Genomic DNA, 18,127 nt, shown 5'->3' with positions numbered 1-18,127 from the left:
TAACTCCGAGGCCTGCGAATGCAACAACAGGTTGCCTTGAGTCTCCACCGTGATGATCTACACAGCTACTATCGATCAATACCTGGATCTGTACACAAAAATGTACAGAAGTGTAGTATGAGCACACCACGGCGGTACCCAGTAAGTATCAAGACTAACCTCAGTGGGGTAGTGACGAGGAACAATCAAGACACCTACTGGTCGGACAGATTAAATAGGATATGATGACACATATCAAAATAAAGGTAACAAAGTAATATCAACAGCAGGGATAACTCAACTACAAACAGTCGAAATAATAAAAGGAAACTCGGATGGAAACGAAAGATAACAAAGTAAATCAACACTAACATAGTTGGAACATAGAGAAATAGAATGAACTCAAGTAAGGAAGACAGTGTCAACTCAATCAATCATATCATTTCTGGTGCACAACCCTAGCCATTTCAGAACCCGATGTCTCATATCATAACCTCAACTTCTATACCTTTAGCACACCCGGCACCTTGTTCCCACATATTTTTGTCTCACTTTGCACAACAACGTTCTCATGTTACTCAGTACATAGGACCCATAACCAATGCCATTAAGATGTTCCAGGAGCCTCATTTACATAAACTTCTAGACCAATTAGGAACTCAACAAGAAAATGTGAAATTATTTTTAGAAATCATTTGAATAAAGAAAGTACCGTTTTCAATTAAAATACAACATCGAATGAATTATTACCTTTAACATAAGATTTAATAAATTACAACTTAGTAGAAATTCCTTTTTAAGTAAAATACAACCTCAGACGGTTTAAGGGAATATAATTGAGAAACCAGTTGAATTAAAGATGTAGCGATTACTAAAGTTTTGAAGTACGAAAATATATATATATATATATATATATATATATATATATATTTAAACACTTGAATTGATAACAACAAATAAACACAACAAGCAGAAAGTGCACGACATCACCCTTCGTGCTTTATCACTCTTCCTCACCATATGCATAAATAGAAATGTGCACGGTATCACCATTCATGCTTTTACTCTCAACAATGTTGCACGGCATCACCCTTCGTGCTTTTACTCTCAATAATGTGGCACGACATCACCCTTCATGCTTTTACTCTCAATAATGTGGCACGACATCACCCTTCGTGCCTTTACACTCGCAATATTGGCATGGCATCACCCTTCGTGCATTAACACTCACAACATCGGCACGGCATCACCCTTCGTGCATTAACACTCGCTCATAATATCATGCAGGACATCACCGTTCGTGCTTTACACTCTTCCTCACCCAAACAATAGATATAACAACATCCCGGCAAGGGAATCAACAATAGAAACAATAACACCCTCGCAAGGGAATCAACAATAGAAACAATAACATCCCGGCAAGGGAATTAACAATAACCAATATTGCTTCAACAGTTAGCTTCGCAATATAGATCTCCTTGAGTCAATACTCAACAATGGTCAATTACCAAGAGAATATCATCAGTCTTATTCAACATGAATAATTTTCAATTTAAGCATGAATGGTACAAAATAAGGATCACGAAAAAACCAAGAAAGACAATAACCTTAACAAAACAACAAGACATAATAAGCACGTGATAACTACACCGATAACCACAACAATTGGACATGTAACATATTTGCACGTAGTCATAGAGGAATTCCCAATCAAGAAGTATCAAGGCAATAAGGAAGGCAATCACTTCAATTAAGGCAAAGAAGGGTCAAGTAACAAGTAAGAGTTAGAGGAAAGCTAACAACATCATATGGGGCATATGGAGGTGAAACAAGCAATTAGGAAACCCAATCATATCAGAAAACTCCTCACATAATGAACATAAGGACCTAAGAATCCTAAAGGAAAATTTCCCACAAATAAGTCCGAGCACACACTCGTCACCTCACATGCACGGACTAGAATTAGCATAGAAGACTCAAATCGTAAGGGGGAGTCCCCCACACAAGGTTAGGCAAGATACTTACCTCAATCCGGCCAGTTCAATACTCAATTTAGCTTTTCCTTACCAATTCATCAATGCCCGGCTCAATCTAGCCAAAATCGACTTGAATACATCAACCAATGCAAGAGAAAACAATTTCAATTAACAAAACTACGATTCTTATACAATTTGCAAAAAGTCAATAAAAGTCAACCCCTGGGCCCGCACCTCGGAACCCGACAAAATTTACAAAAACCAAACACCCATTCCGCTACGAATTCATCCATACAAAAATTATCAAATTCCGATACCATTTGGTCCCTCAAATCATCATTTACATTTTTGAAAGATTTCACAATTTTTCCCAAATTTTCCTTTAAATTCTCATGAGTTTGATGTTAAATCTCAGATATAATCACAAAATATAGTTGGAAATTGATTAGAGACACTTACCCGATGATTTGGTATGAAAATCTTCTCTCAAAAATCGCGTAGTCTCGGACCTATGGTTCAAAATATGGGAAAATGAAGCTAAGTCCCGAAATGGGAGTCTTATTACCAGCCTTAGATGTCGCATTTGCGACATCAGGATTGCAAATGCGATCTCGCAAATGCGACATAAGTATCGCAAATGCAAAGGCCGGCCAGCTCTGATGATGTCACAAATACGACTCAAGTCTCGCAAAAGCGACGATTTTATCGTAAATGCGGAGCTTCTGATCGCAAATGCGATGAAGTTGTTCGCAATTGCGAACTCCCCTGTCCCAGCCCAGCGTCGCAAATGCGAGATGAATCTTGCAAATGCGGTCATCATAAATGCGATGAAATCCTCGCAAATATGAGAACTGCAGCACTTGCACAGCTGAACCTCTTCTAACACTCCGAAACGCGTACGGAATCTCACCCGAGCCCTCAAGGCTCCAAAACAAACACCCACACAAGTCTAAACACACAACACGAACTCGCTCGCGTGATCAGAACATCAAAATAACCTCTAGAACCACGAATCGAATGCCAAAACGCATGAAAATCTCTATGAGCTTCAAGAACTCATAGAATTTCAACCACGCGTCCAAACCATATCAAATCAACTCCAAATGACAACAAATTAACGGAGCTGTTCCAACTTTCGGAATCACATTCCGACCTCAATAACACAAAAGTCAACTATGGGTCAAACCTCTCCATTTTCCAAACTTCAACTTTTCCAACTTCCGCTGGAATGCCTGAAATTACCCTACGGGCCTCCAAATCCAAATTCGAATGCACGCCTAAGTCCAATATTATCCTACTAAGCTACTGAGATCATCCAAAACTCATTTCGGAGCCGTTTACTCAAAAGTCAAATTCCGGTCAAACTCTCATCGCTTAAGCTTCCAAAACTATATTCCTTCTTCCAATTCGACTCCGATTCATCCGGAAACAGATTCCAACTATGCACGCAAGTTGATATACATAATATGAAGCTATTCGTGACCTCTGACTGCCGAACCAGACGCAATTGCTCAAAATGACCAGTCGGGTCGTTACATCCTCCTCCACTTAAACATACGTTCGTCCTCGAACGTTCCCGGAGTCATTCCAAAGCCATCGAACTACTGCATGAGCTCACCATACATACACCCGGGGGTGATTCCCCATAACCCACCTATGTAGGACTGACAATGCAACTTAACTGAAGGTCTCACCTCATCCTTAGTCCACGACCTTAGGACAGAACCAAAACCTCAACATCTGAAATTCATCATAGGACCCAAATCCCACATCATCACACTGCATGAACTTGAACGAGCTGAATCGAGCCAAAGTTCCAATCCAGAATACAATCACATGCTGCTCCACACAACTCAAATGCTCGAAGCAATAACCACTGACCAGCATAGCTGTTCAAATAACATCCTGGGTGCCGGCAATACACTTCTCATTCATTATAACCCTGTTCCGGACCTCCACGACACTGCCCATGATAAAGAAACATGCGGAAACTCATAGCCTCCCATAAAGTCAACTAGTCAAGAAACTCTCTCGCCCGCCAGGGCCATTACCCAAATCTTAGCAGAAACACCCACATACTTCCAAACACTCCTCACCCCCAATACCATAGTACTACTCTCAGGTCTAAGAACCACATCTCTACCAATATAAGCAGCCCAACTGATAACTCATCACGGAATCACACGAATTCTCACACTACACAGCTCGTACACCAAACCAGTAATAACTCAATTACGTAACACAAATAAAGAAAAGCAAAGTAGAAGAATTATCTAACAAGTGTAACATGTGCAACAACAAAAATATATTTTTCATCAAATCGTTCCATAGAGGAAAAACAGAACACCAAATAAACACAAGGAAAGGGTATTCCACATAACATCCGCTGCGGCGCGCAGCCTGCTCCCAAATACTCATCAAGCCAAAATGCCCGGGTTCACTGATCATATAAATGCTGATATCAGGCATAGCAGAGTGCACCCATATAACTGTGGGAGAATGAATAGAAATAAATAAAATATGAGAGAAACAGGAACATATATAAGGTGCAATGAGCAAATCAACATCACTAGGGCTATCTCACTCACATCGCCATAAGGCCTGAACAGAATTATAACATGCGTGGGGAATAATCATACAACCTTACCGCCTAAAATAGCATAAAAGAGTAGCACATAACATAGACTAGGGGCACAAATAGTATTCACTCTGCTTGATAACATAACCATAATGACAATTCATAGGAGCACACAAACTCGACCTGATACAAATTACATATTCTTGCTGATCTTCCAAATAGGCCCAAACTAAATCCCGATCCTTCCTAATTAGGTAAATATTCTTCAAAAATCAACAGCAACCTATCGATAATACATGCTATTAATTACTCCATTATCAACATTTCTTCACGATCCACTAACAAGAAATAGTCTACATATGGGGACACCTAGTCCCAAAACCTCAAGAACACGAAAATTTCCAAACCCGGACTCAACTACGCAAATCAAATGGCTGATACATCGCTCATCTTCCATCATCGAGTCTAAGCACCCATATAAAATTTCCGGCCGTGTAACAAAACATAAACCTCGAAAGCCTTAGAATCTAGTAAGCACCATGCCACTAGCCACACACCCGTAACCCAAAACTCAAAGTCCTTTCCAGAAATGCACAATCCTCACCAATGATAGCCAACAACGCCAACACCCCGTTAATTTCTAACACTTATGCAGGAGAAAACCACAATGCACCCATAATAGACGGCCAACTCAAGCCGTTACCAACTTATCGAGAATCCTCCGAATTTGCCCACACTCAACCAAGCCATTAGGTCTGCATCTCCCCAACTCAACTGAGTCACACAACCCGTCCAATCTAAGAGTACTGCCATAAATGCCAGTTAAGAATCCCTTATTCAAAATGACCAATTACTTCCATTGCCCTGCTGACCCAGCACCACGGAGCTGACCCATTTCTTCGGATAGTCGACATGCAATTATCCCATTCAAAGTCCCAAGTGCAGATGACCCAAACACGATCCACGTAGCCCAGAAGCTCATAAACCACCGCATTACCTCTGAAGCACCCCGTTCTGCCGCAACCATGATATCCACACTGAATAGACCTTCTGTGAATCTGAAATTGTTCTTCCAACTCTCCTTGATACAGAAATGTAGGTTTATTAATGACGCAAAAACACCGTAAGCCCGAACATCATCCCGTGCAAGATCTTAGACCTTAGTCATTCACAAAATCTGACAACCTACCAATACCACATACACACATACCTAAGGCCAACACTAATGTAAATTTGACTCTTCAATCTGAATGCCGCTAATGGACTCCTCCACTTGGCGCGAAGCCATAGAAAACATCATCCAATGATCCACAAACTAACCTTCACAGCTCGTACAACACAAATTACAAGGTACTCCTATACCACCAACTATCCCCAATCAACATCCACCTCGTGACGCCGCCACAATCTTGACGACTAACCCGCCAATTAAACCTTCTCAATCTCACACTCATCAACCATATGCCGGGAACCATTGCGCCTCCATATGAACAACTGATTAGTCTCTCAATACCTCTGTATCTTCAGTCTGGACGACACGTTGAGATAATGTCTGAGCATCCCCGACTCCTTCGTAGCCCGTTTGTAGCATCACGAACCACTGGCGCATAGTGGACACTAAGAGCGTAATATCATACACGAGTAGATGTAAAGGAACATAAGTTATATACTTTGAGCTGAATCAATACCGCACGATAAGGAATGAAAGATGTGGAATTTCCTAATAGTTCTGTAGCCTCTCGAAGATAAGTACAGACGTCTCCGTACCGATCCGCAAGACTCTACTAAACCTGCTTACGACTCGTAGCACCTATGAACCTAGAGCTTTGATACCAACTTGTCACGACCCAAAATCCCCCTGAAGGAGTCGTGATGGCACCTAGTATCTAAACTAGGTAAACTTGACATTAACTGAAATAACATTGACATTTACTAACTTCAAATTAAATAACTCTGAATAAATCACAATTCCCAAACCGGTGGTACAAGTCATAAGCCTTTCTAGGAGTAGTTATACAAAATAAATACAACAATGTTCCATAACGAGAAGGAATCAATGGAACGTAATTACAAACAAAGGTGACTCCGAGGCCTGCGAACGCAGCAGCAGGTTGCCTTGAGTCTCCACCGCGATGATTCGCATAGCTACTATCGATTAATACCTGGACCTGTACACAAAAAAGTACAGAAGTGTAGTTTGAGCACACCACGGCGGTGCCCAGTAAGTATCAAGACTAACCTCGGTGGGGTAGTGACGAGGAACAGTCAAGACACCTACTGGTCAGATAGATTAAACAGGATATGATGACACATATCAAAATAAAGGTAACGAAGTAATATCAACAGCAGGGATAACTCAACTACAAACAGTCGAAATAATAAAAGGAAACTCGGATGGAAACGAAAGATAACCAAGTAAATCAACACTAACATTGCTGGAACACAGAGAAATAGAATGAACTCAAGTAAGGAAAACAGTGTCAACTCAATCAATCATATCGTTTCTGGTGCACAACCCTAGCCATTTCAGAACCCGATGTCTCATATCATAACCTCAACTTCCAAACCTTTAGCACACCCGGCACCTTGTGCCCACATATTTTTGTCTCACTTTGCACAATAACGTTCTCATGTTACTCAGTACATAGGACCCATAACCAATGCCATTAAGATGTTCAGGAGCCTCATTTACATAACATAAAGTTTACTACAACTTCTAGACCAATTAAGAACTCAGCAAGAAAAGATGAAATTATTTTTTGAAATCATTTGAATAAAGAAAGTACCGTTTTCAATTAAAATACAACATCGAATGAATTATTACCTTTAACATGGGATTTAATAAATTAACACTTAGTAGAAATTCTTTTTTAAGTAAAATACAACCTCAAACGGTTTAAGGGAATACAATTGTGAAACCAGTTGAATTAAAGATGTAACGATTACTGAAGTTTGAAGTGTGGATATATATATATGAAAACACTGTTGATTCCAACACAAAGGATCACAACAGTAAGGAATTTAAACAGTTTAAACACTTGAATTGATAACAACAAATAAACACAGCAAACAGAAAGTGCACGACATCACCCTTCGTGCATTATCACTCTTCCTCACCGTATGCATAAATAGAAATGTGCACGGCATCACCCTTCGTGCTTTTACTCTCAACAATGTGGCACTGCATCACCCTTCGTGCTTTTACTCTCAATAATGTGGCACGACATCACCCTTCGTGCTTTTACTCTCAATAATGTGGCACGGCATCACCCTTCGTGCTTTTACACCTGCAATATTGGCACGGCATCACCCTTCGTGCATTAACACTCACTCACAATATCATGCACGGCATCACCCTTCGTGCTTTACACTCTTCCTCACCCCAAACAATAGAAATAACAACATCTCGGCAAGGGAATCTACAATAGAAACAATAACACCCCGGCAAGGGAATCAACAATAGAAACAATAACATCCCGGCAAGGGAATTAACAATAACCAATCTTGCTTCAACAGTTAGCTTCGCAATATAGATCTCAACTTGAGTCAATACTCAACAATGGTCAATTACCAAGAGAATATTATCAGTCTTATTCAACATGAATAATTGTCAATTAAAGCATGAATAGTACAAAATATGGATCACGGAAAAACCAAGAAACACAATAACCTTAACAAAACAATAATACTTAATAAGCACGTGATAACTACACCGATAACCACAACAATTGGACGTGTAACATATTTGCACGAAGTCATAGAGGAATTCACAATCAAGAAGTATCAAGGCAATAAGGAAGGCAATCACTTCAATTAAGGCAAATAAGGGTCAAGTAACTAGTAAGAGTTAGAGGAAAGCTAACAACATCATATGGGGCACATGGAGGTGAAACAAGCAATTAGGAAACCCAATCATATCGGAAAAACTCCTCACTTAATGAATATAAGGACCTATGAATCCTAAAGGCAAATTTCCCACAAATAAGTCCGAGCACACACTCGTCACCTCACATGCACGGACTACAATTAGCATAGAAGACTCAAATTCTAAGGGGGAGTCCCCCACACAAGGTTAGGCAAGATACTTACATCAATCCGGCCAATTCAATACTCAATTTAGCTTTTCCTTTACCAATTCATCAATGCCCGACTCAATCTAGACAAAAACGACTTGAATACATCAACCACTGCAAGAGAAAACAATTTCAATCAACAAAACTACGATTCTTATACAATTTGCAAAAAGTCAACTCCCTGAGCCCGCACCTCAGAACCCGACAAGATTTACAAAAACCAAACACACATTCCGCTACGAGTTCACCCATACCGAATTTATCAAAGTCTTGATACCATTTGGTCCCTCAAACCATCATTTTACATTTTTGAAAGATCACAATTTTCTCCAAATTTTCCTTTAGATTCTCATGAATTTGATGTTAAATCTAAGATATAATCACAAAATATAGTTGGAAATTGATTAGAGACACTTACCCAATGATTTGGTATGAAAATCATCTCTAAAAAATCGCCTAATCTCGGACCTAGGGTTCAAAATATGGAAAAATGAAACTAAGTCCCAAAATGGGAGTCTTATTACCAGCCTCAAATGTCACATTTGCGACAACAGGATCGCAAATGCGACATAAGTATCGCAAATGTGAAGGCTGGCTAGCTCTGATGATGTCGCAAATGTGACTCAAGTCTTGCAAATACGAGCTCTGAAATATTTGCAAAAGCGACGATTTTTCGCAAATGCGGAGCTGCTGATCGCAAATGCGATGAAGTTGTTCGCAATTGCGAACTTCCCTGTCCCAGCCCAGCGTCGCAAATGCGAGATGAATCTCGCAAATGCGGTCATCGAAAATGCGATGAAATCCTCGCAAATGCGAGAACTGCAGCACCTGCACAACTGAGCCTCCTCTAACATTCCGATACGCGTACGAAATCTCACCCGAGCCCTCGAGGCTCCAAACCAAACACCTGCACAAGTCTAAACACACAACACGAACTCGCTCGCGCGATCGGAACATCTAAATAACCTCTAGAACCACGAATCAAATGCCAAAACGCATGAAAATCACTATGAATTTCAAAAACTCCTAGAATTGCAACCACGCGTCCGAACCATATCAAATCAACTCCAAACGACACCAAATTAACGGAGCTGTTCCAACTTTCGATCGCATTCCGAGCTCGATAACACAAAAGTCAACTATGGGTCAAACCTCTCCATTTTCCAAACTTTAACTTTTCCAACTTTCGCCGAAATGCCTCAAATTACCCTACGGCTCTCCAAATCCAAATCCGAACGCATGCCTAAGTCCAATATTATTCTACGAAGCTACTGAGATCATCCAAAACTCATTCCGAAGCCGTTTACTCAAAAGTCAAATTCAGGTCAAACTCTCACCGCTTAAGCTTCCAAAACTAGATTTCTTCTTCCAATTTGACTCCGATTCATCCGAAAATAGATTCCAACCATGCAAGCAAGTCGATATACATAATTTGAAGCTACTTGTGAGCTCTGACTACCGAACCAGACGAAATTGCTCAAAACGACCAATCGGGTCGTTACACCAGGTTCGCAAATGCGACAAAACACTCGCAAATGCGAAGTCTAGCTTCAGTTGCTCAGGTCGAAAATGCGATGCAGGGGTGGCAAATGCGATCACTGCTAAGGTCACAATTGCGGCTCAGGTGTCGCAAATGCAAACAATGACCCAATCGAGCTTCTTCGCAATTGCGAGGTTCGCATTTGCGAGACCTGCAACTGATGCCAAGAAACACTAGAAATCTGGTGTGTTTTTCATCCCTTTCGAACGTCCGAAACTCATCCGAGCCCTCGGGGCTCCACACCAATCACCCACACATGTCTAGAAATATCATACAAATTTACTCGCGTGGTTGGAACACTAAAATAACATAAAACCACGATTGGACGCCAAAACGCCTGAATTAACTCATGAACTCTAAAAACTTCTAACACACTTCCACACGTTCGATTCCTATCAAATCAACTCGGAATGACACCAAACTTTGCGTGCAAGTCTTAAATGACATAAAGGGCCTACTCCAACTTCCGGAACTGGAATCCAAACCCGATATCAAAAGTTCACCCTCGGTCAAATTTTCCAAAAACTTCAAGTTCTAACTTTTGCCAAATGACTCCGAAACGATATACAGACCTCCGAATCCACTTCCGGACGCGCTCCTAAGTCCAGAATCACCATTCGGAGCTATTCCCAGGCTCGAAATCGCAAGCGGACATCTAGAATGTAAAAATCGATCTCAACCCAAACTTATGGAATTTTTTCAAAAGCCAACTTTTCCTATTAGGCGCCGAAACGCTCCCGGGTCGTCCAAACCCCTTCCGAACATACGCCTAAGTCCGAAATAATCATACAAACCTATTGGAACTATCAAATCCTGATTCTGAGGTCGTTTGCTAAAAAGGTTGACCGAAGTCAAACTTGGCCTTTAAAGCCAACTTTAAGGACCAAATGTTCTGATTTCAACCCGAGCTCTTCCAAATCCCGAACTAACCATCCCAGCAAGTCATAAATCAGTAAAAGCAAGTACGGGAAGTCTTATTTAGGGGAATGGGGTTCTAGAAAGCAAAACGACCGGTCGGGTCATTACAAGGTATCTAATGTGATGGTATCTTACCGAACACTTCTTTATAGACGATATTTTTTTTGTATATTTTTTCTTCTAATGCTTTGGTTGCTCTGTTAGAACCAGAACTCTTATTGTCGATATTGATAAATATAACATATAGTTATTCGTGTAAGAAAATAAATTGTTGTAAATATAGTCCAATATTTAGGATGTTTGCCCTTGTTCTTTATTTATTATATCTACAAAACATAAACACACCGAAATTATTTTTACACAAATTTAAAAGGATATTCTTTAGTTTTGGAAGACGAAAATTAAATTCGGGCATGAACGCATACTTAGAATCACATCGACCAGTTAGGGGCGTATTTAGGGGGATGGGGGTTCCATGGGGCATGTGAACCTATGCTCCCCTCCCTAAATCATGTATAGTAATGTTATATTTTTTCCGAAAATACTTAAATATATGTGTGTGCACCTATACTCAAAGTATTATATGATGTGATAGTTACTGGGTCTACCTCTCTAAGTGAGGTTGCGAGGTCAAATCTTATATCAATCTTGTTGTTTTTTCTTTTTTTCCCTATAACTAGACGCCCGCGAGAGATGAGCATGTATGGTGTCACTTTTTGCGTATTAATTAAGTACTTTTTTTTATTTCTTTTTTTTGTTTGATTTATCCTTTCAAATATTCACACATTAAAATTCATATTCTTCTTTTGTCACCGTAAAATCTTATATGATTAAACAAAATATGCATATTAAAACTAGTAGCAGTGTATGATGTAGCATATGATCAATCGGTTCAACTAACATTTTCAACATGGATAATAGATATAGATGCAAGAAAATTATTTTTTCTTAAAATTTTTAATTTTGAACTTATAATTCAAAAGCGTAACGGGTGTGCGATAGTAAGAACTAAAGGTTGAACATGTAAAATCTATATCCTAGGTCCACCCCTTCTTAATGGTGCACCCATCCTGCCAAAATCCTGGATCCACCTCTGTGACCAATATCATAAGTTTTGCATTATGACCTTATTGTCAAATTTTCTATATACCATATGTGTATTATGACATAAGCTATTCAGCGGACCTAAATTTTTAGTACCATGATGGGCATATTTTTCTTCAAAATCGACCTATATGCAATGGAAGATTAATTTTAGCTTAGTCTACTATATATATGGTGACACTAATATACGTAAAAAATAATGAACTTGACATAAACATGTACGGTAGAAGGCCATTTGGTATTAAAGTATTTTAGTATTCTTCTTGGTAGTAATTATTGATGTCATCTTCTGCCAAGTCAAACAGAAAAATATTTCATTTTTACCACAAAATATCGCAATCAACCTTTTATTTAGTCGATGAACATATTCATTTCAGCTAGCTAAGATAACTCTTTAATTTTTATCATGTAATTTGCACTAATTGTGTTTTAATCTAATGATAGAAATATTTTCCTTATTAAATGTGCACTACTATTACCATTGTGGTTGATAACCAGGTGTTTTACAAAAATTAAATCATCTTTTATTGGATATTCTTCTTCGTTTCCAATACGAAGCAAGAAATCACTGAATATTGGATATGTTCTTACTTTTATATATTTCTTTTTATTTGAATATTTTTCATTTAAGGCCATACATATGATTTTAGCAAGCTAGCTTTTACATTTTTCTGTTTTCGTCAATTTTAGAACTACTAATCGTACTTTACTGAAATCACCTCCCAAACTATTATTTTTTCACCAAACGGTTCATTGATATTCAATATATCTCTAAAACTCTGGATGATTGTTTTGATCTTTTGACGCTTAGCCAAAAGCGATTCATCCCATATTATCACTTTTGCTTATTTATTTATTTATATAAATTTAGCACTTGTAACGACCCAACCGGTCGTTTTACTTTTTAGATTTCCATTCCCCTAAATAAGACTTCCTGTATGTTTTTTTACTATTTTATGACTTGCGATGATGGTTAGTTCGAGATTTGGAAGGGTTCGGGTTGAAATCGGAACACTTAGTTCCTTAAGTTGACTTTAAAAAGAGAAGTTTGACTTTGGTCAACATTTTGAGTAAACGACCTCGAAATCGGGATTTGACTGTTCCAATAGGTTTGTATGATGATTACGGACTTGGGAGTATATTCGGATCGGGTTTGGATGACCCGGGAGCATTTCGCCGCCTAATAGTTAAAGTTGGCATTTTGGGTGAATGTCATATGTTTGGTGTAACGACCCAGCCGGTCATTTTAAGAATTAACACCCCGATCCCCTATTAAATGCATTCCCCGTGTTTGTTTCTGCTGTTGTGAGTTGCCGGGAGGATTTATTTGGACTTTCAGAGAGTTTTGGGACACTTAGCTCCTAAAGGAGAGTTTAAGTTTTAGAATTTGGACAGTAGTCGGAACAGTATGAAGACGTCCTCGGAATGGAATTCCGTTGGTTCCGTTAGCTCCATTGGGTGATTTCGGGTTTAGGAGCGTGTTCGGATTGTGTTTTGGAGGTCCGTAGCTTATTTAGGCTTGAAATGCCGAAAGTTGAATTTTTGAAGTTTCCGGTTCGATAGTGAGATTTTGATATAGGGGTCAGAATGGAATTCTGGAAGTTGGAGTAGGTCCGTTGTGTAATTTTTGACGTGTGTGCAAAATTTCAGGTCATTCGGACGAGGTTTGATAGACTTTTGATCGAAAGCGTAAATTGAGAGTTTTTGGAGTTCTTAGGCTTGAATCCATGGTTAATTCGATGTTTTGATGTTGTTTTAGGTATTTTAAGGATTGGTATAAGTTTGGATAGTGGTATATGACTTGTACGTGCTTTTGGTTGAGGTCCCGGGGGCCTCGGGATGATTTCGGATGGTTAACGGGAAGTTTGGAGTTGAGAGTTTACAGCTGAAACTGCTAGTCTACTGTCATTGTCACGACCCAAAATCCATTAGGGGTCGTGATGGCGCCGGACACCGCTGTCAGGCAAGCCAACCAAATACTTAATTAAACTCCAATTTTAACAATTTTGAATACCAAGATTTCTTTAAATTTCATAAGTAAAAAGATAACTGCTTCAATTCAAATTAAATACTAGCAATCAATACAAAGAAAATGTTTAAAAACCATCCCAGAACCCGGTGTCACAAGTACATGAGCATCTACTAATAAGGGAATAAAATAAAATACAACATCCATCCGGAATACAGTGGACAAAAGGAAAATACAATTTACTAGAAGGGACTTTACTAGCTGCGGGCTGCCTCGAATAATGCAACTCACCTAGTCCCCGAATCATCCGTGCTGCTATGCCCAGTGGACTGCTAGAGATAAATATACCTGTGCAACAAAAATGCACAGAAGTGTAGTATGAGTACGCAAACAACATGTACTCAATGAGTATCCCGTCTAATCTCGAAGAAGTAGAGACGAGATGGTCAACTTCGACACTTACTAGAGGTCAATTGACAATATGCTAAAAATGTGAGGAAATCATGGATTTATAAAGCAGTCCTAATTCACGAAGCCAGAAAACAGGTAAACACCTTCAACAAATAATCAAGGATTTTCAAGGTTTACTCTTTATTATCTTATCAATTTATATCAAGCCACGAAGGGCACATTTCACATTTAAAATTCTCAAGCAACAATATAACATGCGCAAATCACACCGAGGCGACGGCCCAATCCAACAGAAATAAACTGTGCACTTGCCGAGGGTCGACGGCGCGCCTATAGATGCATCTATTTAATCTACCGAGGCGTTCGGCCCGTTCCATAAATAAACACATACCCTGCTCGCGAATCACGCATGCGACGCAGGTACACATAGAGATACATGCTCAACCAGTCAATTAAGAACTTATCAGGAATATTTATCCAAATAGAACAATATCTCTTTTTAACAATTCAGGAAAAATGATGTTTAATCTCCTTTTAAATTCATTTACTAATCCATGGTGATTTAAGCAATTCAAGCTATCCATAGGTTCATAAATAATCCAAGTATAACATGCTTTTGGGGCCCTAACTACCCAGACAAAGCATAATAGTAGCTACGCACGGACTCTCGTCACCACGTGCGTACATAGCCCCCACAAATAGGAGCACATAATCAATTATTTCACCTATGGGGACAATTCCCTCTTACAAGGTTAGAAAGGAGACTCACCTCGCTCCGAAGGTCCATAACTGGCATTCCACGCCCTTCCGAAGACTCTAGTTGTTGCACCACGCTCCAAAACTAGCCAACGGTTACGCAAATCCATTAATATATGCTTAATTACTCATTACAATCTAATTTATTGAAATTCCTAACTCCGATCGAAAAGTTGCCCAAAACGCCGTCGGGCCCACGTGCCAGGAATCCAAAATTTTTCGAAGATAAAGATTACCCATGACATTAGGAACTCAAATATATAATTTTCACTAAATTCCATACTCAAAATCGTGGTTAAATTCCAAGAATATAATTTCTAGGTCTTTCTACCAAAGCCCCCAAATTTCAACCAATTTCATGCTCAAATCCTTATGTAATTGATGTATTTAACTTAAAATGGATGGGGATATATTACCTTGACGTTATGATGAAAATCCCTCTCTTGAAGCTCCCCAAAAATCGCCCAAGCCATGAAAAATGGAAGAGAAATGACCAAAATCCGACTTTAAAACAACCCCTCTGCCTCCAGCTATTTTCGCACCTGCGGTCCTCTGACCGCTTCTGCGGTTCCGCAGGTGCGGTCCAAATACCGCTTCTGCGGTTCCTCTCAAGCCTCCCATTTTCGCTTCTGCGGCACTCCATCCGCAGATGCGGCCCGCTTCTGCGGAACATTGACAGCATCTGCGGTCTTCTCCAGCTGCCCCTCTTCCGCTTCTGCATCTATCCTTCCGCAGATGCGGTCCCGCTTCTGCGGAATCATGACCGCATCTGCTGTCCTCGAGCCTTGACCAACCTTCCGCTTCTGCGGCTTTCTTTCCGCTTCTGCGGCTAACCCACCGCAGAAGCGAAAATATCAGCAACCAGATCCTTCAGCTGTCCGAAATTCCAAATTTCGATCCGTTAATCACCCGGAATCCACCCGAGGCCCCCGGGACCGCAACCCAACATACCAACCAATCCTAAAACACATTACGGACTTGCTTGAGGCCTCAAATCGCATCAAACAACGCTAAAATCATGAATTACACCCCGATTCAAGCTTTATGAACTTCGAGATTTCAAACTTCTGCTTCCGATGTTTAAACCTATCAAATCACGTCCGATTGACCTCAAATTTTGCACACAAGTCATATTCGACATTGCGGACCTACTGCAACTTCCGGGATCGGATTCCGACCTCGATATCAAAAAGTCCACTTCCGGTCAAACTCCTCAAAAACCTTCAAATTTCTATCTTTAGCCAAATGGCTCCAAAATGACCTACAGACCTCCGAATTCACTTCCGATCGCGCTCCCAACTCCAGAATCACCATACGGAGCTATTCACAAACTCGAAATCCCAAACGGACATCGATAACACTGAAATGCACTTCAAGCCAAACTTATGAGATTCTTCAAAAATGCTAACTTCCACAATAGGCGCCAAAATGCTCCCGGGTCATCCAAAACCCGGACCGGGCATACGCCCAAGTCCGAAATCATCATACAAACCTGTTGAAACCCTCAGATCCCCATTCCGAGGTCGTTTACTCAAAGATCCCATCCTAGTTCATTCTTCCAACTTTGAGCTTCCGAAATGAGAATTCTCTTTCCAAATCAACTCTGGACTTCCCGAAATTCAATTCCGACCACGCGTACAAGTCATAATGCCCGAAATGGAGCTGCTCATGGCCTCAGGCTGCTGAACGGAGCGCTAGAACTCAAAACGACCGGCCGGGTCGTTACATTCTCTCCCACTTAAACATACGTTCGTCCTCGAACGTGCCGAGAACTACACTGAAGCAGTCTGAAATCACTGTCCAACACCTCATGCACCTTCCCGTGCTACCACGACTCAGTTGAGCGCATCTGGTCGATCAATTCTGAAGATATTTACTTTTATTCAAGCAGATAGGCCTTAGAGCCCAATTCCAACATCCGAAATTCTCTGTCAGGCCTGTTTCCAACATACGAACACCGTATCAATCACCACACGCTGTACCCAACCATGACTGCATAACTTCGCTGAATTCACACCTTACATCACTTTACTCGCCGGACCACAATAACATTTTCTGATCAACTTACTCGAAATTCCACGAATCTGATGCTCCCATTGCACCCCATGACATACACCGGTCTTACTCTAACTCTTACAATACCGCCACAGCGGAAGAGATGTGCAGAAATTCATAATCAACTGCCGAGTCCACCCATCATCGAGTCTATACTTCTGACAAGAAACATTACCACATTCTGAACCAAATCGTGATCTTTGCTCCTTAATATATATTCCATATAGTCAGATTGCACTGATCCTGAATCCAATGATTCCATCTCACGCAGTACGAACCGCTCAGGCAATAAGCCACCCCGGACATAATCAAAAGTCTCATGTGATGCCATAGCGTGCCAATAGGCTTCCAATTAGAATGCGATACCAAAGGAAAACGAACTCTGGAAGGAATTACTTAACTCCCGCACTAATGCAGACTTTCCTTAGAAAAATTGGAAGCGAGATGCACGAAAATAGCATATAGAAAACTATACTCAAAATAACACTGTTGCGGCACGCAACCCGATCCAAACATAGATCTCACATAAGGAGATTGCACATCGAGCTAAATTTGCTCATTACAATAAAATATCGAATTTCGGTCACATGCACGCTAAGTGCATAATAACATCCCTGAGGGAACATGTAGCGCTATAAGCTACGAAACCCAAGCACAACTGAGGTGCGATATATAATCTGAATCCCAAGAGCCTTTTGGCTCATATAACATCATTTCTACTCGGATCCTCTACACGTAAGCAATTTCTCAAGCCGTCTCACAACTCAC

This window comes from Nicotiana attenuata, unplaced genomic scaffold, assembly GCF_001879085.1.
Source record: "Nicotiana attenuata strain UT unplaced genomic scaffold, NIATTr2, whole genome shotgun sequence".
Classification (NCBI taxonomy): domain Eukaryota; kingdom Viridiplantae; phylum Streptophyta; class Magnoliopsida; order Solanales; family Solanaceae; genus Nicotiana; species Nicotiana attenuata.
This window is presented reverse-complemented; position numbering follows the sequence as displayed.